General features: G+C 29.3%; 1 long non-coding RNA gene across 1 annotated transcript in view; it reads left to right on the forward strand.

The window, feature by feature from the left end:
- Positions 1 to 25312, forward strand: part of LOC113387619 — a 240613-nt gene that overhangs the window by 109514 nt on the left and 105787 nt on the right. The window contains exon 3 of the long non-coding RNA XR_003368149.1: positions 5495 to 5552. This is a non-coding gene — a long non-coding RNA (uncharacterized LOC113387619). The remainder of the gene's footprint in view (positions 1 to 5494; positions 5553 to 25312) is intronic.

Below are 25312 nucleotides of genomic sequence, written 5' to 3' on the forward strand. Positions count from 1 at the left end.
ACAGAGCTAAATGTGCAAACAATGCCAGTTTTTGAGAGAACTAAGCGTCCGATTTAAATGATTCAAAGAACTTGCTGCTAGTTTTAACAAAAAAATTGATTTTGGAAAAAAATAATTTTTGTTTCAAAGTTTTTTTTTCAAAAAAAATGTATATCGAAAAATAATTCAGATTTTATTTTTATTTCTGACTAAAGTTTTAATATACTTTAAACAATAATTTCAAGTTTGCAATTCAGTTTATATAATTCTTATTAATATTAGACAATGTTACAATATTGATAATAATCTATTTGAAAATATTCGATATTCCTCGAACATTTCGTTACGGTACGGAAAGTTCCAGCAATTTGCCTTAAGGTACGATGCCATACACCACACTAGTTAAACTTTAGAGTAATATGTACCCATTATTATCGAACATATTTTATTTAATATAGTATTAAGTATAATTGTTTATATTATTAATTGTATTAATCGCACTATTTTTATTTGGAAATCGAGACATTTTCATCACATATATTCATAATAGGGTCATGTTTAAAGGCACTTCAACAAACAAGGTATCGTTCGGCACTTTAAATCCGTGTTGCATGTCAAAACGCTTTTTCGAGAAGTTTATACCATGAAAGAAGTTCGAGAATTATTCGCAGAACTTATCATTTCAATGGCTTTATCAAATGCATTTTGCATTTTTATTTATAGTTGTCTATTGAAAGTTCCATTCTAAGAAAACTAGTAAATAATAGACCATATTATTATCCGAATTGGTTGCTATGTTTTCATACAATATAGGTAATAAATTGTATTATAAATTACTCATAATTTGGCTACATGGAGGAAATCACAAATACTAGTATGCCTGTGTTATGTGAAATTATCAGTTGTGGACAACATTCTTTGTTGATATACGAGTGCACTATTATTAATTTCTATTACATTACTTGTTTTAATGACAAAATTCATTTAAATAATCTTTAGTCTATATTGCTTAAAGTCACAATAATCTAGTGGAGCATGGTATCGTTCCTTAAGACATATTGCTGGAACTTTCTTGGGAATATATAATTCCAAATTTTTCAAATATATTATTATAAATGATGTCACTATTATAAGTTGTGTTTTATAGACGAAATGTAGGAGCATATAAATTAGGCAACGAAAGGTGTCGTACACTTGACTTTGAGAATTTTTTGCTCTTTGAGAAAATATGAATGAATGAATTATATATTCTTGATAAGGCATATTATATAGCATGTGTTTGGAAATGCATATCATTTTATTCAATTCTCAATTTCAAGTTCATAGTTTAATTTTCTTAACAAAATACAAATATTAAACTAGCTTTATTTAATTCTATTTGTAAGTTCACAGTTTAATTTTCTGAACAAAATTCAAATATTAAACTTGACTATTTCATGTATATAAGTGAGCTTACATAATTTTAAAAGCCTGGGTTTGAAACTTTTTCTTCTGTTCTCTAAATTTTCACCTAAACCTGTATTCTCAAAAGTTTTCATTCCAGCGTTTCATTTCTGAAATTGAATTACCATTTTTGCCCGTATCTTTAAAATGCTGAAAAACAAACAGCATATTTCCCTATCAAGTTAAATCAGTTTTTCTTAAAATATTTAAATCGGTTGATGCGTGCGCCCGAAATCGTAGACGAAAAATCGTGTCCAACATACACACACACGTACATCATTTATTTCTATGGTATGCCAAAATGTTTAGAAGCCTTCGAAACTTAATGATATATAAAATTTTACATTTCCGATTTTTGCGAACATTTATATTTCCTTAATTGCTTATGCAATAGAAATCATTGAAAAAATTAAAGATGCAGCATATACAAAATATTCATATAAAAAATATGAACAATTCAATATACATTTAATTGCGCATTACATCATCCCTTAAAATCACGTCTGTAATATTTGTACTGAATAATCAAAACATTTCTAATTCATCACATTGGAATAAAGATCATAGTTTTTTTTAACTAAATCGATATATTAATTACTATTTTACTAATGCTTTCAGGTTTAATTAAACTTTTCAGATCGCACAAAAAAGTTTTATTCTTATTTCATCAATATTAGCATTTACCAATTGCTTATTTTTTATGATCATATTTAATTATATATCAATTAATATTTTTCACTACGTATCTAATATTATTTAATTTCAAGTAATATTTGAACTCTATTGATAATATTGCTAAAGTCTCATAATTTATTAGACTATAAATTTCCAAGTATTCATTTCAGCCATGCATATATTTTCCCAATCGAGGCTTAGTTCCAAACAATATTGCCTTCCTCATACGAGGACTCATTCTTTTAACTAAGGAATAAATTACGTAAAGAATATTGAGAAAAGCTTAAAATTACATTTTTCGAGATAAAACAGAATTGATATGTAAATTAAGTCATGTACCCATTCGAAGTAATGGGCTCACGAACTCGAATTGGCCCCAGGGCCTACGAATTGCCTACGTATGGGATAGATATGTTATTTTAATGTAAGCTCCGTTAAGCCACAGTTTTTTATGATAAAATGGCAACGCATTTGCTGAAAACGCATATAAGCCCCTAAATACCATAGATAAACGGTTACGCTTTTCATTAATATTAGGAAGAATCCTCATATTTTGCGGTATTGTATTTATAATAAATGCGATTGTGACCCTAGTGGACAGTATCTTTTGAGAGGAAAAAAACAGCAGGGAAGGATGTAATTTCGCCCCAATATCAGAAATACATTACAAACATACGTGGTGTACACATGTGGATAGGAAATTTAACAATATTTAATATTACTTGGTAATGATAAATCACTTTTTTATCAATCGAACGCATAGAAAAAATAATCTATTAAGGATTATATCGAATAATGGAGTAATATTTACGTAAAAAATTATTTGGACTTGATTCGCTGGACACCTATAATCTCCAGCTGCGCTTTTGATACAGTGAATTATTTGGCGCAAAAAAGTGAGTGAATGTCTTTTGTTCAATATCGATGGGCTTGTGACCACATTATCAATATTTTTAACCGCTGCCCATAAATATACCCGATTCCGAAAAATACCAGTCGGATTTATGCTGATTGGTTTTTGTAAAGTACACCCAAGCCATTTATTTGTAATTAATAATTAAAGAATTATTTTTGACAATTTTTATGATTTTTTTACTAAAACATTATAGATTCACGATAATTGGCTTAATTCTGAAAATTCCTTAAATAATTAGGACATACTTATGTTCTAAGCTCGTTCTGTAAGTGTGTTTGTATGAGATATCATTCGGAGATCGGATTGATTAGTTTTAGTGAAAAACCAAAACTTTGTTCGAAATCAACGGTGGAAAAAATGTTTTCATATAACTAAATTTAAATTCTTTTTAAGTCTTCTTGATTTTTATTAATTATTACTAATTCACATATATAGAGAATATCATGTAACTTTTCCTAAGGCAAAAAGGGTTCTTGAAACTAGTAGGCAAATTATTTTATCATAATCGGTCAATATTTCAGAATCAGTATTTACTTAATCAATGATAATTATAATTGTAAGTTAATTCAATTGTATATGCATTCACATTTTTGTGTTTTGGACATTTGTTCTAAAACTAATCAAAAGTAATCATTTTTAATTAGTGTCTGTCGCAAAGTAATATAATAGTCTTCATCTAGGAAGAGATTTAAATCAATTAAATGTAATTGTTCTACTACATATTTTATTCATTTATCTTGGTTCATATTCTCTTTATCACTATTAATTTTGTATGTACTGAGAGTAATTCAAATTCATAAGTTGAATTAAAAATGATTATCAAGAAAAATGTATTTAACTCATTCGCGGACATTCATTTTCATTGTGATGCAGAATAACCTGAATGATATAGAATTTATATTTTACAGTCAATTATTTTGAAGCTAATTTGACGAAGACGATGACAACCTAAAATAACGGTTTTGAATCTAATTGTATACTAGTTAGTATTGGTATTTTTCTTTGAGGAAAGTAACATGAACTTCCCGATATGTGTAAATAATCGACTTAATCCATGATAGATAAATTAATTTATGAGTAGTAAAAAGTATTCGAAGTGGATTTATTACACATTCTTAAAAATCGAACACTTTAACCCGGTCGGAATATTTTTTAAAAGCAAATTTTAAAAAATCAATAATTTTTATATTTTGAACCAGTTTTCGGAGGGCTTTAACGGTTTAGTATGTTCACTAAGACCAAGTACTCTATCGTTATACCAAGTAAATCGTAGTAAATTTCAACAAACGTCACAAAAGCCACCCATTTTCTCAAACTTAAACTACATTTTTTTAAAAATTAAACTACTTGTCGTAAGGTCGTAATATTTCAGTAAGTTCTATAATACCATGATATATATTGCCAAAAAAGTTCCATAAAAATCGGCTTATTTTTTTTTTGCAACAGTTAATTACAAAAGAACGGCTCGGCGGATCGTCACACAAAACTGACAAATGATAGTCCTCATTGAGATACATCAAATGGCTTTTAAATTTCTAAAATCGATTCAGGCATTTTTGGGAACACGTGGATCTAATTTTGACAAATGCCCAAAAAACGATAATAAATTTTGCAAACTTAGACGGATTTTTAAAGTTAAACGACTTGTCGCAGGGCCGTAATATTTTAGTATGATGATTTAGTATGATCTATAAGACCATGGTATTTATCGTGAAATTATAGTTGAAATTTTTTTTTACACACTATTACAAGAAAACGGCTCGGCCAAACTTTACCGAAAACCATCCAATATCTTTCGAACGGTTTTCGAATTTTCAAAATCGGTTCAGAATTACGGGCTAAAACGTGGACAAAATTTTTTTCACTTTTCTGCAATTTACAAAGAAATGGCTAGGCCGATCGTCGTGCAAAACTGTCAACGTTAGTCCTCATCGAGATACATCAAATGACTTTCAATTCCGTTTTTGAGAACGTCGATTTACAAGAAATCTGTTCACATACACACACGCACACACACATACTTTTTCCTAATTTGGTCTCATTCGATTCAGTATGGCTTGAAACGTCGAGAAAACATAAAATTGGCAAATCGGATTTTTTTATGTAAACATAAACTTCTCCTTCGGGATGTTAATAAACTTACATTTCTATAATTAATATACCAGTCTAGGTAAATGACTGATTATTTAGGTATTTTCCTATTCTATACTTTTACATTTTCTACATTTTGCCACATTGATATATGCATCTGCTATATTCTATATTTTTTTAGATTAACTGTATCGCAAGGATAATCGGATGCATCAAAGTGTATAGTACCTATAAAAATACCACATTAAAATCTGTTTGAATATGAATGTACTAAAAAGGGTCACTTCCTTAAAAGACTTTTTAGCAAGAAATATTGGATTAGTAAATTAGTAGTTTGGTAATAAAAATTCTAATTATTGCATAACAATAATCTTCATTTTTTATTTGCAGGGTACTAATGATACACTACATAATTATTCATGGAGTTACAAGTTTTCTGCGATGATTGGTAAGTCTTATATTTGTATAAATGCATAAAACTCTTTGCTTTAAACAATACGAAATGTAAAATCGATACGTGACCTTCTCCTAGCTTCCGTAAAATATTTCCGACATAAAATTTCAGCGAATCCAACAATACAACATGAAATATAAACGAAAGTTAGTTTACGTCCTCGTGCGTATATGCCCACACACATTAATATGTGTGCCGGCCGGGGATAAAAAATAGGGGTGAACAAATGCAATTGATGTGTTTTTTTACCATTCCAGTTTCACCCTAAAAAGTTTATATACGTACGCGGAGTCCCGAAATTCTCATTATTTTTGCCTCAGGCGTAAATGATATATATTTCTTCCTCGTGTGTGAAATGGACACTCGCTAGAAAAAAATGTAATCGTTACGTTCACCCCATCGGGTAATACGCATGCAGAAACCATTATGATGGAATTTATTTTTTGGCTGAAAAATTATGCACAGAGCTTATCTGTGTCATTATAAGTCAAATATTATTTTGTTTGTTCAAGGTTAAAAATATCACATAAAAATATTGCTATCACATAAAAATGTGATAATTAGTGTATCAACTGTCTTAAATTCTTATAAATTTTAACGTATTATATATAATAAAATTTACCAATTCTTTATATAGTTTACACACATTTAACATGGTATTCTGGCCTATAGAGGCTAAAATTTAATATGTTTTTTGGAAGGTCGTAAAAAGTGCTAATAATGTTTTTGCTATACTTTTTTCTATAAGCTTTTAATTGATGTTTTGAAAATCCAGACAAATTAAAATTAGTCAAAGTTTTAATTTTAGAATGTCTCAAAAATTTTTAGAATATCTCAAAAATTGGCATCTGACCATACACAGCGTTTCAAATATGTAATCCGAAAGAGAAAAAAGTCTAGAATGATGTCACAATTGCATGAATCGACGAGTTAAAAAATATGAATTCACAAATTGTCGACTGTATGAATAATAGAATATTTTTTGATATTCTGGATTTTTTTAAAAATAGTTAAAATTGGAATTTGAAGATAGTTCTTCTGAAATGCAGCTCATAAAAAAGATTTTGTAATTTTTTAAATAAATTGGTCCAGTTGAAGTTCCGAAATCGTGGATAAAATATCAAAAAGACAATTTCGAGAAAAAACGCATTTTTGCGTTTTGCACTGAAAGGAAACATACGATAAGATTATTGTGTTCAAACAGCTATATTTCGAAATTAATTTAAATTTTGAAAAATATTCTTACAAAATCATTCTTGGATAGTGACCTTTAAAAAATCATCGATAACAAAATCGATTTTTTAAAATTCTAGATCAGAATACGCCTTTAATCAAATTTGACCTATTTGTTAGTTAATATTTGAGCTAAATTATAATATATAATATTCTTATGTAGATGACAATGGATTTCAATTTGTTTCCTGATTAGCAAAACTGTAAGTTTTCGCAAATATTTTTTTTGCAAACAAGTTTTACAAGTTTGTTAAATAATTCAATTCTAACTATCTCGATATTTAATATCAAAATTTAGATACAATTAATTTCTACCCATGGTATACTATACAACATGTATATGTATATGCTATACTAAATGTATCGCTCAGAAATAATGCAATGTAAAATTTGTTGTTATAACCGTTATTGAAACACAAATAATTGCAAAAGCTCATCTTAGGCGAGTAAGCCTATTATGCGGGATAGGGATGATAGATTTCAAAATGCAGCAACCGGCGTAAAGTAGCGTATTATGCGAGAAATTGTATTAAGTTTGATCATCTTAACAGGTTATCATATGCTTATAATTTTTGGCTTGCATATAGTAGAGTAAATTTTATATCATTTTTATCTTTGCTTAGTAAGAAATGGCATAATCAATTGAATCGTATATAAATGACAATAAATCATAGTTCTTTTTGCAAAGGATTCAGAATACCATAAGCATGTGAATTATCAACAATTTTCTCTCCGAATCTGACACTGACCTGAAAATACAATAAACATAAACCTAGATAGCATTTCATACTAGTCTGTAAAATTATCATACGTATAGTTTTCGAAGTATTTATAATGTTTTTTATCAATTATGCTTTTGGAGTAATTCAGATTACATACAAATATATAGAGTGTATAATAAAATATCAATATTATTTAAGAAAATCTAAATAAAAAAATTGTTCATACACATACTTTTTTCAATTTTAGTCTCATTCGATTGAGAATGGCTTGAAACGTCGAGAAAACATAAAATTAGCAAATCGAATTTTTTGATACAAACATTAACTTCAACTTTGAAAAGTTAATAATTACTATCACTTTAACGCATGAGGGTTGATTAGTAAATCATAAAAATCATTGGATGTTTTTTAATGAAACATTACAATTTTTAATTTGTCATGTGCCCAAATTATTCAAATGATTTGTTTAAAAATAATATATGTCCCGGTTATGAATACGACACGTACACACCTATACTTTTACTGTAATCAATGTACGAGCATATCGTGTAATGTTCGTACTCAATGTTCTCCTATTGTTAATTCACGGCAGTCGGTCAGTTTAGTTAACTGTAATTTAATTAGTGCTAATTAGGAGTGACAATCCTTGTTAATTGGTGATCATGAAGATTTATTTAAATTAGCTGTGACGCGCGCTGAATCCATAAAAATTAAGCACGATACCGGATGTGCTAGATATTTCAATAGTTTCCTACGAATTAATATTGATGGATCGTCTTGGAGCAGTGACGAATCTTGGTTTCTCAGTGTCGGATGCACTTTCGAAAATTTCATGTGTTCAATCTGATTCACTTTATTTTAACTTTGTAACAAATATTATATATTTATACATATTTTAATAATGCAACAGTTTATTGTATCTTCTATAATTATACATATTCAGGAGCAGTGACGGAAAACCATTATTGTTTTCATTTTAGTTTCTTAAAGTTTTTCTTCAAGGGCTCAACATTTTGGCATACCTTAGAAACAATAGATGTATGTGTGTGCGTGTGTATGTATGTTCGGATGCAATTTTTTGTTTAGGATTTTTGGAGCATGGATCAACCGATTTGAATGATTCACAAACTAATCGATTTGTATTGAGAGGTGAACGTGCTGTTACCGAGATTTGGAGCGATCAGTATGGTTCAAGAAGCATTTTGCAAGTTTTGACGGTGTGAAGGAATGATTAGAATTAATTTTTTTTAGTATGCATACTCTTTTTTATTCTTAACGTATGTTTACAAATATTCTTATATAATAAAAAATATTGGCTATAAAAATACAAAAAACAGACAATAAAATATATACGCGGTGAAAATGTGCACAATTATATTCCTAATTATAATACTTCAATAATAACTAATATAATTAACTAATGATTTTTTAACTTCCCGTAGGGTAACTTATTGTAATCGTCCAAAAATCGAAATTGAAAATTTTTACATTTCTCGACGTTTTGAAGGTTTTTGAACATTTTGGCATACCTCAGAAAAAATGGATGTGTGTGTGTGTATGTATGTATGTATAAAATTTTTTTTTGTTTATCGAAAATAATTCAGATTTTATTTTCAATTCTGACTAAAGTTCTAATATACTTTAAATAAATAATTTCAACTTTGCAATTCAGTTTATATAATTCTTATAAATATTAGACAATGTTACAATATTTATAATAATCTATTTGAAAACATTTAATATTTCTCGAACATTTCTTTCCGGTACGGGAAGTTCCAGCAATTTGCCTTAAGGCACGATGCCACACACTCCACTAGTTTTATTTTCAATAGCAATCAGAATACAGGACAATTCTGTGAGCTATTTGGCTTATGTCATTCACTCGCACACATACACACACACACACACACTTATAAACTAAACCATAAAACTAAAAATTGAAAATTTTTATATATCTTTTTGTTTCAAAGATTTTTGAACAATTTGGCATACCTTAGATAAAATGGATGTAAGTGTGTGTGTGTGCGGATACAAATTTTCGGGAACACCGATCGACCGATTTGAATAATCCAAATAACAATCAATTCGTATTGATAAGGAGATGCGCTGATTAGTTTTTGGCGAAGGCAGGTCTAGCCGTTCCGAAGATATGGGGCAAAAAGTTCCAAAAACGGTAACTCAATTTTTAAGAGAACGAAGCGTCCGATTTTGATAATTCAAAACATATTACTTGCATTAACAAGATGAAGAACTGATTAAATTTTTGGTAAGGTAGATTCAGCGGTTATGAACTTTCTTATGATAAATAATATTGATTCAAAGTCTATTTTATCGTTTATTAACTTCCCGTAGGGCAAGTTATAGTAATCGCAAAAAAATCGATAATGAAAATTTTTATATATCTTTACGTTTCAGAGGTTTCTGAACATTTTGGCATACCTTAGAAAAAATGGATGTATGTGTGTGTGTGTATGTGTGTGTGTGTGTGTGTGTGTGTATGTATGTATGTATGTATGTGTGTGTATGTATGTGCGGATACAAATTTTCGTCGACGATTTCGGGAACACGGATCAACCGATTTGAATAATTCAAAAAACATTCGATCCGTATTGATAAGGAGACGTGCTGATTAGTTTTTGGCAAAGGCAGGTCAAGCCGTTCCGAAGATACGGGGCAAAAAGTTCCGAAAACGGTAACTCAGTTTTTAAGAGAACGGAGCGTCCGATTTTAATAATTCAAACAACATTTTATTTGTATTGACAAGATGAAGAATCGATACAACTTTCATGAAGGTAGGTCCAGCGGTTTCGGAGATATAGAGAAAAAAGTAAAAAAATGAGCCATTTGGCGGTCAAAAATGATCATTAGACATATGCACATCAAATTATCAGACATTTTATAGAGATTTTAACAATAAGTATACATTTTGTTAACATTCCTATCGGTTCCGTACCAATGCTTATGCGTTAGACAGCGACGCGGCGCTTACGCGCTTTATATTTTGTCCCTATGTAGTTACAGCAGTACGATTGCTTTGAAAAAAAAGTTCAGATCTTCCACAATATGTCAAAATAAAGAAAAAAAAAATTTTTTTTAAAAAAACATTTTTTTAAAAAAATTTTTTTTTTTCAAAAAAAACTAATTTTTTGTCCAATTTATAGTTTCTCAAAAATCTTATTTTTTCAAAGTAATTTTTTTTCAAAAATGTTAATCGTTTTAAAAAAAAATAATAATTTTTGGTACGGGAAGTTCCAGCAATTTGCCTTAAGGCACGATGCCCTAATTGCCTTAAGACAGAATTCCACTTACAGCTAGTTTAGTTTCCGGAATAAAAACTAGTAGCATATTTAATAAGTTTATCAGATTGATTTATTAGTATTTTAATTATCTTGTGTAATTTGAAAATGCATTATTTACTTTATAACGTTGGAGATAATAAGTTTCAAACTAGTTGAAAGTGGCATTTTGCCTCAAGGCTAATTGCATAAACTTACCAAAATATGTAATAATTCATTTTGTCAACCGAAATTGAGATTTAGATATTTAGATAAAATTTTCAACTTTTCATTTCTAGAATAAAGTTATAGATTTAAATTAAATCTAAACATTGCAATTTCTTATCAAACCCATTTCAATATCAAATTATCTATAATTATATTAATTATATAACACAGACACGTGCTTGTATGTCCTAAGATTGTAGCTTTTTATTCCAAATTGTAAATAATTGTCAATGTTTAATTTTTCACATCTCAAAAGCAACTTTTGACACAAATTTTGACTATATTTTTTCAAACTTTGAATTTTTAAAATTAAACTACTTGTTGTAGGGCCGTAAACTTTGTTTCTTCTGGATCATGCTATATATCAACATAAAAAGTTTCATCGATTTTTTTTTTTCAACAGTACACTACGAAGAAACGGATGAGCCGATCTTTGTCCGAAACAAATCAAATAATATCCAAATATTATCTTTCGAATAGTTTTTGGATTTTTAAAATTGATTCAGAATTGCGGGCTAAAACGTGGACAAAAATTTTTTAATTTTTATGCTATTGACAAAAAATCGGCTTGGCTGATCGTCGCGCAAAACTGACAAACGCTAGATATTCTTTATCCAGCTACGTCGAATAGACACTTTTTGCAAAGTTTGGTTTCTTTCGATTCAGAATGGCTTGAAACGTCGAGAAAAAATAAAATTAGGAAATCGGATTTTTTCCCACAATTTTTTTTGAGAAGTTAATAATATGTATAAACCTCTAATGATTAATTACGGTGCGGGAAGTTTTAGCAATTTGCCGTAAAGCATAATGCTATACACTACTAGTTCATTCTCCTAAATTTATAAATTGAGTCATCTCAGAAATTTCGTTAACCGACTCGTTTATATAACAGCCGGTCATAACAATATGTTGTTCGAAATATTTTAAGTGTCGTTCCGGCGCACTTGATTTAACGGCCTATTTTCGCCGCCGTTTAGTCTCATTTCAGACTGCGAAGTGTGTCTGCAATTGAATCTAACCTGATATTTATAACGCACTAGTGCTCCTTAGAGCGATCACGGGCGCGTACCGGAATTGCCGAATCAGCGCCTAATGGCCACTCCAATAGAAATTATAACGCTTTAGGACAAAACTAAAACTGATAAGGACATAAATGATTAGCTTTCGGTAAAAGATACATTAGGGAATGTTTTCAATGATGGCTTAGCTGTATTCGGCGTAATATATTATAGGATTATTATTCTTTATTAACTGTTTATTATCTCTGTATTTTATTATGTTTATGTAAATCCTCATCATAACGCATTTGGATAAGGATGGTTATGTATAACTTATGTTTTCTGAGGACTTATTTATTGCTCTTTGTAATTATTTCTATTGAAGTTATTAGAGTGGGCCAGCGGTGGCGAAATCGGTTGGAGCGTGGTCTATCACCAACTAGACCCAGGTTCGCTGGCTCGATTCCCGCTACCGCCAAGCCTGACATCAGGCAACTTTGATGTTATAGATCACAAAATAATTCCAAGTGGTAATCGTCCTTTGTGGACATAGTTGCATCATACAATCATATACACACTATTAGACATAAGAGCTAATATATATAAAACCCCACACATAGGAGAAGGATGAACCGATGGGTTGCTTCTCATATCAATACCTTAGGTCATAAGTCATACACAAAAACAGCTTACAGAACAATATTAAAGAGATTGCTGTGGAAACAATGAAAAAAAAAGTTATTATAGCTTTATGCCAATACCCGGCGATTTCGATTAAGTTTATTGCAATTATCAGATGTTTTGATTATAGATATACATTTTTGTTCTCTTTTCGCAAGATATTACACTAGAGGCTTAAATAATAGACAAAATAGCATCGTACTATTTTGCTGTGTGGGGAAGTTTATTCGAAGCTAAACAAAATTAAAATTAAAACTTATCAGAGGTGATTGAAGTTTAATTTCTACTCTAATTACTTTTTGAATCAGACCAACTAATCCACCGTTAAAAAAACTAGCAATGTATTGCATTATGCCTTAAAGCAAATTGCTGGAACTTACCGTACAACAATCAAATATTCACAAAATAAAAATAATTAATTATCAAGAAAAATCCATCAATAGGTAATTACAAATATTTTAGATATTAATATTATAAATACTGCTAATTTCATCGTTGTATTCTATGAATTTAGTACAATTTAAAGGCTTATATTTGCGCTTTATCTATATTTATCGACAAAAACAAAAAAATAAACATTGTCGACACAAGCAATATGCTTTTTGAATCACTCTAATCGGATGTGACATACTCTCAAAGACTGCTATTTTTTGCACTTTTTGCTTCGTATGCCCGAAACCGTTTGACTTGCTTTCGCAAAAATGTAATCAATTTAATTCAATCTATTAATAGCAATCGAATGTTTTCTGAAACTTCCTAATAGGATGTGCGGTTCTCTCAAAAACTGATTGTTTTTACTTTTTGCTCCGTATTTCTAAAATCGTCGGACCTGCCTGTGCCAAAAACTAATCAGCACGTTTCCTCATCAGCTCGAATAGAATGTATTTTTAATCGGTACTTTGAATATCGTAGACGAAAAATTGTATCCAAACATTCGCACCCACTCCTATATATGCGTCCATTTGATTCTAAAGTATGCCAATGTGTTCAGAAATCTCTGAAAAATAAAGATAAGTAAAATATATATTTTAGATTTTTGCGATTTGACTTTCATCTCCTTGCATTTATTTCCAAGACCTCCTTTCCCGTTTTGAGCCTGGTGAATGCTGGTTGCTAGTTTATACATTAGAACCAAATGGTTCTAGTCGCCTGGACCAATTCTCATGAAATTTTTTAGTGGCGATTGTCAAGGAATGGTACAGATTCACCCATAATTTATCCATAATCAAATTTATCATTATTTCTATTATTCATAGTTATTATAACATCATATCAGCGGTTTCCAACCTGTGGGGCGGGCCTCCTCAGAGGGACGCACACATCTGTTGCCAGAATACTATTTTAGAAAATAACCCAACATTTTTGACATGACAATAAAAAATAAACAAAAAATAATTAGTTTTTATTCATAGTTTTACATAATATTTCATATTAATTTGCAGTTTGATAATATCAGTTGAGTATTTATAAAATTAAATTGTTGAAAAAATTCAGAAGGGCGTAACATTTTTTTTTATTAGAGCAGAGGGCGCTGGGCAAAAATGGTTGGAAACCACTTTATTATATGGTCTGTTGTTATAATTGAATTGTTAGAAAATAATTGTAATTTGGCATAACACTATCGGAGATGGTAAAGTTTTTATCCTATAGCTGTATGCTTGACTTTTCTTCCTGCTTTAACTTCACTCAAAACTGTTTTCCAAACCCAATATTCGATATATAGTTTCCGTACCGAACAATAAAATTCTCGAACTGTTCATTCCATAATTGCTGTGAAGTGATGGTTCTCGCTGTCACCATCTGTCAAATGGCGTCACGTCTTGTGGAGAGTCCCTCCAGTAGATATTTTAATGTTTCATCTTCTACAGTCGAATTCAAGTCAGCACTTGCCCGTACATTATTACATCTGCGTCTCACGAATTCCACCACATTTGCATTAATACATCTCATGCGGTTAGACAAATTTGCACGTAATATACTTTGCTCGAAGATCAATTATTAGAGATAAACTGGCTAGGCGGACGCATATTGCGTCTCCCGCGAGCGAATTTACATATAGATACATTGCGAACAGCTCTCATGTTCGCGCGACCCGGAGCAAGAGAGGCGTCAAGGGATAATGGGTCTTATGGGTCAACGCAGTAAGGTCGGTGCGCGGTGACGAAGGCGGTGGATGTATGGGGGGTGTGGGGAGGGTTTGGCGAAGGAGAGAGTTGTTGTTTGTGTGTTATATATTATATGAGTGTGGATAAGGAATTGCTCTTTGGAGGAGTCATCTGCGATGGAGCAGGTGTGCAAAGTCACGTCAGGGAAAGGGTCACAGCTTAAGAATTGACATATTAAATTCATACTAATTTTCTTTATATATAGATATAGTATTTCAAATTGATTACAATTGTTATTATCTGAATTACTTGTATCCTACTCGTACACTTGAGGTACACTGGACAGCAGCGCCACTTTTAGCGATCATTTTTTACTAGGTTTCTAGATTCCGAGTATTCTTAAAGTCTTTAAATTTCAATTTCAATGTTTTTTTTCCTTTAAAAATTATGCTATCGCATTGTAGAGAGTACCAATATTAATTTGTTTTCTGTTTTTTTTTATCGAACTAATAGTCTGCCCATAGCGATCATTTGAACAACGTTGGGGTTTGCTGGACCCCATGTATATGTGGCGGCACTAGGTTGAGTGTACGAGAAGGATTAATTGCTGCATTATTTCGTTCTACAGAAGTAAAACTTTTCTATTTGGTCACTTAAATTAGGGGCAGAATGCTTATTTTAAATCTTAATTCAAGTGCTACAAAACTATTTCGTCAGGATGTATAAACTGTATTTGCTCGCTGCTAAATGGCATTTAATACATTGATTAAATTTTTCACTAAGTAGACGACGGCTTTGATCTTTTGAACTTGCTTTGAACTACCATACTTTTGTTCGTTTTTTGTTAAAATAGACATTTGTGAAGACATTTGCGACAAAAAGATCAGAATTTTTAGTTACCAATAACTTAAAAAATATTGGGTTTCTTGAAAAATTTTAGAATTTTTTTTTCTTCAAATAAGGGCGTTATAATTCATTTGGTTTATTTTGACTTTTAAATTTCGTTACTTTTTGATCCACAATGGTAATTTTTATGATGAACATATTGAATTATAACTAATCGTACTTATAACTATTCCTAGCACAAAAATTAATGGAATAATTTTTTTTGTGCATATTGTTTAAACGATATAATAATTATTTGCGCCTCAATAAAAGGTTTCTGATTCTAAATACTATTGAAAAACATTTCTTTAAAAAAAAAGAATGACCAGTGGTGCATGCCATTGTGCCCTAAGGATAATTGCTAGAACTTTTCGTAGCGTAATTTAAAACTTGAAAATCTTAATTTTTTTTTTTTGAATATTTTGAAAAAGACATTTTTGGATAATCATGAAAATTTTGATAAAATTTAATTTTTTTGCAAAACTATAGTGCTTCGTAGCTGTTGAGACAAAATTTAGAAGCGCGTAAGCGCCACGTAAACATTATAAATTTTGGTACGGAACTCATATAAATGTAAACAAAATTTGTACTTAAAATTAAAACCTCTATAAAATATCTGATAATTCTATGTGCATATATATAATGATCATTTTTCACTGCCAAATGGCATTTTTTAAACTTTATTAGGTCTCAGAAACCGCTGGACTTATCTTCCCAGACATTTAACCAATTCTTTTGTCCGTCAATACAAGTGCAATGTTTATTGAATTTTAATTTAAATCGGACTCTCAGTTCTCTCAAAAACAGATCTATCATTTTTGGAACTTTTTGCCCCGTACCCTCGTGATGGTTGATGTGCCTTTGCAAAAAACTAATAAGCACATTTTTACGTCTAAAGAAATCGATTGTTGTTTGAATCATTCAAATCGGTTGATCTGTTGCTCTCTAAGTTGTAGACAAAAAATTGTATCCGCACATACATACATACTACACACATATATACTTACATATACTACAATTTTTTCTTAGGTAGGCTCTAAAATGTTCAGAAACCTTTGAAACGTAGAGATAGGCAAAAAATTTCATTTATTATTTTATGGTAAAATTACATAAAATTGGCACTTGCTTCTATTATATAATTTTTTATGGTTTGTTCTTGAATATTCTCTTGAATATTTGAAAAAAAAAAACTAAATAATAATTACCTTACCCTTACCATCCAAATATTTAAGCTATTTTTTTTTTATCAAATTTCTGTCCAAACAAGACATTGTCTTGAAAATCACATTAATACGTAAAACACGATTTTCCATTACGATAAATAGTATTTTCTATTAGGATAATACATGTAATATCAGATTTCTGTTCGTCGCCGTGTGTAACTCTAGAAACCTACTATTTCCTATATCTGTTATGTGAAATGAGAAATGGATAGGTTCTCTTCCAGAGAGTTCATAGGGGGTGTGAGACATTCGGGGTGGTGGTGTTTCTCGGTTGTGTCAATATAATATTTCCATGTTAGATATTCGCTGTTTGTACAAGGCGATCGTATTAACTCTAAAAAACTTCAGCGAAAATAGGATGGCATGTTAGATGTACGTGCGGGCATGCAAAAATCGATACAATGACTCTTTGATGTATTGTGGCTATTTTGCTTATATTATATGGAACTTTTCAGAGATGGAAATGCACAAACAGTGAAAAATCATATTGTATTGTAAAGATGCTTATTGAATTTTTTAGGATTCAAATTTTAGCCTATATTTAATTTTACATACATTTTTGTTGGAAAAAATAATAGGGCATTCGTCTGGAAATAGGATTTTGGTATGTGAGCTAATTTTTACTCTTATTTTAAGAAGGTTAATTAACTTTTTTCTTGTATATTACGATGTTTCCACATTGTTGCACATTTTGCCAATCATTGTGTCATTTTCCATCTCATTTTTATCAATCCTTGACATCTTCCATCAAATGGTGTTTTCTTAGTGTACTTTTTATTGAAAAATAATGAGTTAACTTTTTTAATTAAGTTACAGCTTATTTGGTCTATTTTATTATTAATTTATTTAAGTGATAAATTCCATGTTCAATAAATTTGAATGCATAATCTTATCTTGTTCAACCTACGATACCTTTTAGCAATAGAGTGTTTACCGTGTGTTATTTTCATTCACAAATAATGCAAAGAAATTTCTTTCATATATTGCAATGATTTGGTCATTAATGTTTAAGACTAATTGTAAGACATATTTACAGTTTCGCAGACTTTGACTTTGCAAAGCAATTTAATTAGTCTAATTTATCTAACTATAAATTTAAAAATGATCTTGATTTTTTACAGAAATTTTAATCAAATATAACAGAAAATGTTTTTTTAACTCAACGTTTTGAAAGTAGTTATGATTTGAATACAAACTATGTAGTTCTTATCGTAACATAATCACAGGAATATCTATCCAATTATTATTATAATAAAAAATTTAATACAAAAGAGCAGTGGTAATTGAACATGTTTAATTGAAGTATTGTCCAGCCGCATATTTATGAAAAATTTGTTCCTAAAGCAAACTATTGGGACTCTTTTTACCAAACTGACATCGTCTATAGGGCAATTCATCTTCGAGCTTTTAGTTTATTAAAGCTATTACTTTTATGATTGCTAAGCACTAGCCTAATTTTCCATAACAAAAATATCATCTAGAATTTTTTCAATTGAAAATTTTTCCGTCGCATAAATTACCGTGTAAATTTAAACCATCGTCACACAGACAATTATTTCTCAAACGTTTAGCTATCAATAATGTCTGCATAATATTAATATCGTATTATTGATCTATATTACATCTTAATCAGCAATCCAAGACTCGATATATTGATTGGTCATAATTATTTCAACCTTGGCTCCAATGAGAACCTAATTGTCCATATGGGACTTTGGTTTGACATTAAGATATCAATGTTAATAAATTGACGGATGAAATAAATTATCAATAGATCAATTTGGAATGTGTTATAATACTACATCACATTTTTAAATGACTGAATTAAAAGTTATTATTGCAATTCTTCTGCTTTGATTGTAACTGTCGTTGGAATAAAATCATACCAATATATTCCGCTAGATTAAAAATGATGGAATAATATTTTTAATCAAACTCCTTTATGAATGTATCCTAATACTTATGTTGCTATAGCAAATATGAACAAACAGATGGGGAGGAACGGTAGGACAAAAGTCTGATTTGACTATTCGCGAAAAACCAACCAACTATACATAACAAATAACACATCAAACAATCAACTACCTAAAGATGTTCAGTAAAATTCCTAGAAAATTTATCGTTATAGAACAATGTTTTTTGCTATTTTTCAAAAATTTTTCACCTAATATTTGTCTTTTAACCCCATGGCAGAGTAAAATGGGACAGCCTGGTGGCAAATCTTATTTTAATTTTAGAAGGTTTACAAAATAATAGCTACACTATGCTACCAATGCAAATTATAAATTTAATGGACACATTTTTTACAAATATAACACAGTATATTCATCAGCAGGGTCAGAATAACTGTCAATTGAATCTCTTGCAATTTAAGTTGCTTAATTTACTCTCGTATTTATTATTATCTTATTATTTACACTTTTGGCTGGGTAAAGATTTAGTTAGTTCTTTTACCCATCCACATGTAAGCTTTCGTAGTAATAAAGGTTATATAAAAATATCTGTTGAATCTAACATAAAACTAGTGGTGCAAGGCATCGTGCCTTGAGGCAAATTACTGAAACTTTCTGTATCAGAATTAAATACTCGATCAATAATTAATAACAATTGTTTTAAATATCTTCAAATATGCTCATATATTATATAGCGACTATCTTATCGCAGAAGACACTTGAGATTGTTTACATCAACGTGCTGATTGAATCTATATGAGAATATAATAATATCTCATATGAAATATATACTTTTTTGACATAAATTGTAAATTCTTAATTTTATATTTCAAGTATAAAACTTTATGTTGTTGAAATTTTTGAAAAAAAAAATGACAACTTTGATATTTGCTTGAACCATACGAGTATACTTAAAAAATTAAAAATCTTGGTATGATACCAAAAAAAAAATTATAACAATATAGTACTCATTGTTGAAATCTTTATAAAATATCATATATTATATTATATACATGTTTAATGATCACTTTTGACCGCCAAGTATCATTTCTCTTTTACTTTTTCCTCTGTATCTCCGAAACCGCTGGGCTTACCTCTCCAAAAATTTAATCTTTTTTTTTCTTTTGTCAAACAAAATATTTTTTGAAGCATTCAAATCGGTCGCTAAGTTCTCTCAAAAATTTAATTACGGTTTTTGGCTCCTTTTTTCCCTTATCTTCGAAATGGCAGGACCTATCGTCATTAAAAACTAATGAGCACATCTACCCATAAATAGAAATCGAATATTTTTTAAATCATTTAAATAGGTTGCTTCGTCCGCCCGAAAACGTGAACAAAAAATTGCGGATACGCATCCCTTTTTTGTATGCCAAAATGTTCAAAAACCATTCATATTGATAGGGGGATGTTCTGATTAGTTTTTGACCAAGGCAGGTCTAGCCGTTACGGGTTACGGTGATACGGAGCAAAGAGTGCAGAAGATAGAAGTCGAATTTTTGAAAGAACGGAGTATCCGATTTGAATGATTAAAAAAACATTCAATTTCTAATGATCAGGAGAAGTAGTGATTAGTTTTTGCCAAAGACAGGTTTAGTCATTTTGGAGATACCAAGCAAAACGTGCAAAAAATTGCAGTTTTCGAGAGAACTAAGCATCCGATTTGAATGATTCGAAAAACTTATTTTAATATCGAAAATAAATCGGATTATAATTTTAATTTTGGCTAAAGTTCAAAAGCTCACTAATATGCTTCAAATAAATAATTTCAACTTTGCTATTCAGTTTATATAATTCTTATAAATATTAGACAATGCCCTTAATTTTAAATTTGATGAAAGCATATTTATGTGTAAGTTATAGTATTTATAATAATCTATTTGAAAACATTTAACATTCCTCGAACATTTTGTTGCGGTACGGGAAGTTCCAGCAATTTGCCTTAAGGCACGATGCCATACATCACAAGTTACTGTTTGTTTTCTGCTATATCAATATTAGCAGGAAGTTATTAATTCAGGTAACTTCTATAAATAATACTTAATGCTTCTATTCAACTGCTGTGATTTAGGAGAAAATTGAATAAATTTAGACAGTTTAATAAAACAAAAAATGCCGTACAAAATATTTGAATTTCGCGCACCCTTTGTCGCTAGTTTCCTTTGTTCGGTCTTTATTCAAATCTAGAAATGATATTTCGCTGCGTAGTACATTTATATGTGAAGTGTTCAGTTCAGGCGCGTTTCTCGAAATGTTCGTCTCGCACACATGAAGTCTAGAGGTGATGTATTCATCTAATTCAGTTATTTTAGATAGGATTTTCTCTATATTTTCCACGCTCGTATAAGTCGGCTGCGTGTGTGGGTTATTGAGATAGATTTGAGCTTAGAGCTCAAGTTTAAGCCTCTAATATCTACTTTCATGCTTCACTGGTTGCCATGCAAACTCGGATGTATTTATTCCAACGCCGACTGTCGTTCGAAGATAGTTTGCGCATTTATCTAAACGCGCAAAACTTTTGTACATACTATATTAGCATTATTATTCCATAAATCGATATTCAAATATTAATCATATATTAAATAAATGAATTTCATAACAACTCTGGTGTCATTATATTGCGCTTCTAAATTATGAACATCAATTTTGCACTTAATTTGGTAAACCCAATTGTGATCAACTCATAATTTGATTCAAAATACAACATGTTTTCAATTGCGTTTTCTAAATATCAGTTTTATTCTAGACTAAAATAGAGATGAATGTCTGATTTTTTTTTTTTTTAATAAGTGTAGGTTTGATTACTATCATACCTTTGGTTAGGCCATAGATATGATTAACTGCATATATTAATTTTTACATCGGAAGCATTGCAAAATAACCGATAAAAATTTTAGACAGAATAATCGAAATATGTATATATTAATAATTAAGTTGTATTTAAAGACTTGTAAGGTATCATAATATTTTTTAAAATATCTATTTGTCTTCAAATATTCAAAAATTACTCTTGTCTTTTGTCTAAATTTCTTCTACCTTCTACTTTACTGTGTCATGATGAATGTATAAAAATAATCGATACTTTTTATAATTTAATATTTTCTTTAGAATATTGGGGTTGCCCACAAACTTTATAATCTATAATTCGAATACGATTTACATTTAAGTTTGAATGACCAGTGCATTATAGTTTAATGCACATTTTAACATAAAAAATTGCCTATAAATTTAATAAATATTTCTTCCAAAATGAAGTGAAAAAACTATATCTATTTTTCAGTGGGATTTTATATGTACGAATAGACCAATCTTAAGATACATTAGAATTAAAAGTAAGAAAATGTGGTAAAAGAGCTAGGGGCTATATGTAACGGGGGTAACTAAAACCAGACGTTTTACAAATGAAATTAAGATATTATAATAATTTTGGTCTCGATAGGATATGTGAACTGTCCTGCATAAAAGCAGTAAACAGGTGATATAAAATTGATCTATCATACAATTTCGGTTTTATTTATTATTATTGACTAATTTGATATTTTGTATATCTTATTTTGTTCCAAATTTATCAATCTTGGTTATGAGCAACATTTTTTGGGATTTCTATATCATTTAAATAGTTATCTTGATTAATGTAAAAAAATCACGCTTGGGGTTAGTTATATATATATATATATATATATATATATATATATATATATATATATATATATATATATATATATACAGATTCAAGTGAACAAGATTGGATGGAATTTATAGTTTATAAGATGTGGCAAATGTAAATTGTGTTACAGGAGATATCACTTTTAATTGTATTATAATAATAATTGTTGATTTTGGATAAAAAATTATAGAATTATATATTATTTATTCGTATTAATTATTATTTGCATTGATTTATGAAATGAATTACTTAGAAAGAAATCATTTTTTTGAAAAAAAAGAAAGGAAAGAATTATTAGAAGTATTATTGTCGTTTCCTTGTCATTACTTTTCTTGCCCTGGAAAGGTTACAAATACAGTGTATTGAATTATAAATAACAAATGTGGAATTATTTTAATTTGATGTGGCAGAGAAAAAGTTACAGCAACTATTTATCTCTATTTGGTAAAAAAGTATCAGTGGATCTTAGGATATATTATTTAGAAAAAAAAAACTGTTACAACCAGCCCATTGCTCACCTATACAGGTCAAGGAAACTAAAACCTGTTCAATTTGTCAATTGGTTTTAATTTTCAGCCGAATTATGGAATTAGATATCAATTTGTATCATGTCAATTATTTACACAAATAGAAAATTTCTTGCAAGTTACCAAGCAATATGCCACAAACCTTATTTTATATTTTAATATATAGTAACAGCGCACACAATTCGTGATCAATATATAAGTCTAAATGATTAACACTTTATTATACAATTTCATGTAAAATTAATTGATTTGCTTGGACATTTAACAAATCTTTCTTCTTTTCGAAATGAAACGAAAAAACTACGTTTATTTTCTTGATCTCATTGTAGATCAACGAATAGCCCAAAATTAATTAATAAATATCAATTGTAAGATAAGTCAGTAGATTTGCTTCAATTGTCATCCGATTTATGCAATAATATTTTAAATGGCAATCGATCAAAATTTATCGACCGACTATCACACTCATTTTCAATTGACATGGTATGGGTTTTAATTCATACAAAGAGTAAGTAAACTAAAATTGAGTAATAAATAGTAATAAATAATAAATAGTGTCTTCTTCTTGAGTGTTAAAATATTTCATCAATTACTCATATAATCCTTATGTTCAGCTATAAATACGACTGGCGCCTACTGCAGCTTTAGACGCATTTAGAAATGCATTTAAAGTATACTGTGATTGAGCTAAATTGGTTTTAGGTATAAAACTATTGATTAAGAGATAAATCATTATAGACTTACATAACTTAATTAATTTTATAACTGCAAATCATCACATTCACAAGATAAATTGATGAATTGAAATTTCACTCTATATTCAAGTTTGAATTCCAAATCTATACACTCTTGTTCAAAATGTGTATCAACAATTTTCTGAACATTTTCTGCGGCAAATATTAGTTTATCTAAAATTATCTTGGACACTCATATAATTATATATAAATAGTACTTCTTGACAAATCTATTAAATTGAACAATTTAAAACCATTATCAACAAAGAATTCAGCATTAATTTATGATAAAATGGTTTCTTTTTTTAATGTATCATTTTTTTATTTGCTGTAACATTTAAATACAGTTTAGATTTATTTATGATAAATGTGTATCAACATTGCATAAATCCTCATCATTAATTTGATTATTTAAGATGGCAAATTTAGGTACTTTATATTAGTGGATTGGATTTATTCATTTTTTCATAAAACATAACTACAGTGATTGAGAAAATAGTACGAAGTTCTTCAATAGGAAGTTTGAAATCGCACCAGATTTTTTTTTCTGTTTTATTTATCATAGCGATTTATACAATGAGTACATTAAGCTACAATTATAGACAATTATAAAATATTCTTAAATTTCTTAAATTATTTTTATTTGATGTCATGTATCAATTCACTACAATTTTTCTTCAGTCGCTCAAATGGTAAAGGTTTGAGCAGGGCAATCGCCAGTTGATTTAATTTACAGAGAAGAGTTTGTAATGTGATATAACACATATAACATATCTGAATTTGAGTATGTCAAATCAAAATTGCCCAATATATAGTAAAATTGTGTATTAAAAACTAATATCGCTTTTTCGGAAAAATCACTCTCCCGCGAGAAAACATTTATCTGATTTCAATGTACGTACTTGTCACCGCATATGAGCTTTGCATATATGCGCGTTTCCACTTCATAGACAGCCCGTTTGTCAACGAATTTTCTATTACCTATAAAAAATAACAAAAAGTCAAATATTTATTATAATAACCAAACCTTTTTTATATAAAATATATGTTTTTCTTAAATTGTTTCTTGTCGGAACCCAATGATGCATCACTTGCTTGAAAATGACTGTCATTGGTTGTAGTAGAAACAGCTACTCGTTAGTTTTGTTCAATTTTTTCCACAGATTTTTTAATTTATGTACGGCTAGGTCCATAAAACTAAGTATTATCCTGGCCTAGCAAAATTTCAATTTTAGTAGTTTTATTTTGAATTTAACCCTTTCCACGGCTTCCGAGTGGGAAAGGTTAATTTTTTATACTCATTTCTTAATTTTAGGTAAATTATTACAGGCCTCATGTAAATTGCATTGGAATGATATATTTACACAAAAATTTTTAAAATTTTGAGGTGCTATAATTGTCATAATAATAACTTTCTAAAATTTAATCATTATTTTTTTAATTAAAAAATTCAAGAAATTGTGTGTCTTTTACTATAAATGACATATGCTGGTAAAAATATTTTTATTTTGGATTTTTTGGGGACAA

The sequence above is a fragment of the Ctenocephalides felis genome, unplaced genomic scaffold (genome assembly GCF_003426905.1).
Source record: "Ctenocephalides felis isolate EL2017-DRISC unplaced genomic scaffold, ASM342690v1 CF-g0.4_SCAFFOLD_03572, whole genome shotgun sequence".
Classification (NCBI taxonomy): domain Eukaryota; kingdom Metazoa; phylum Arthropoda; class Insecta; order Siphonaptera; family Pulicidae; genus Ctenocephalides; species Ctenocephalides felis.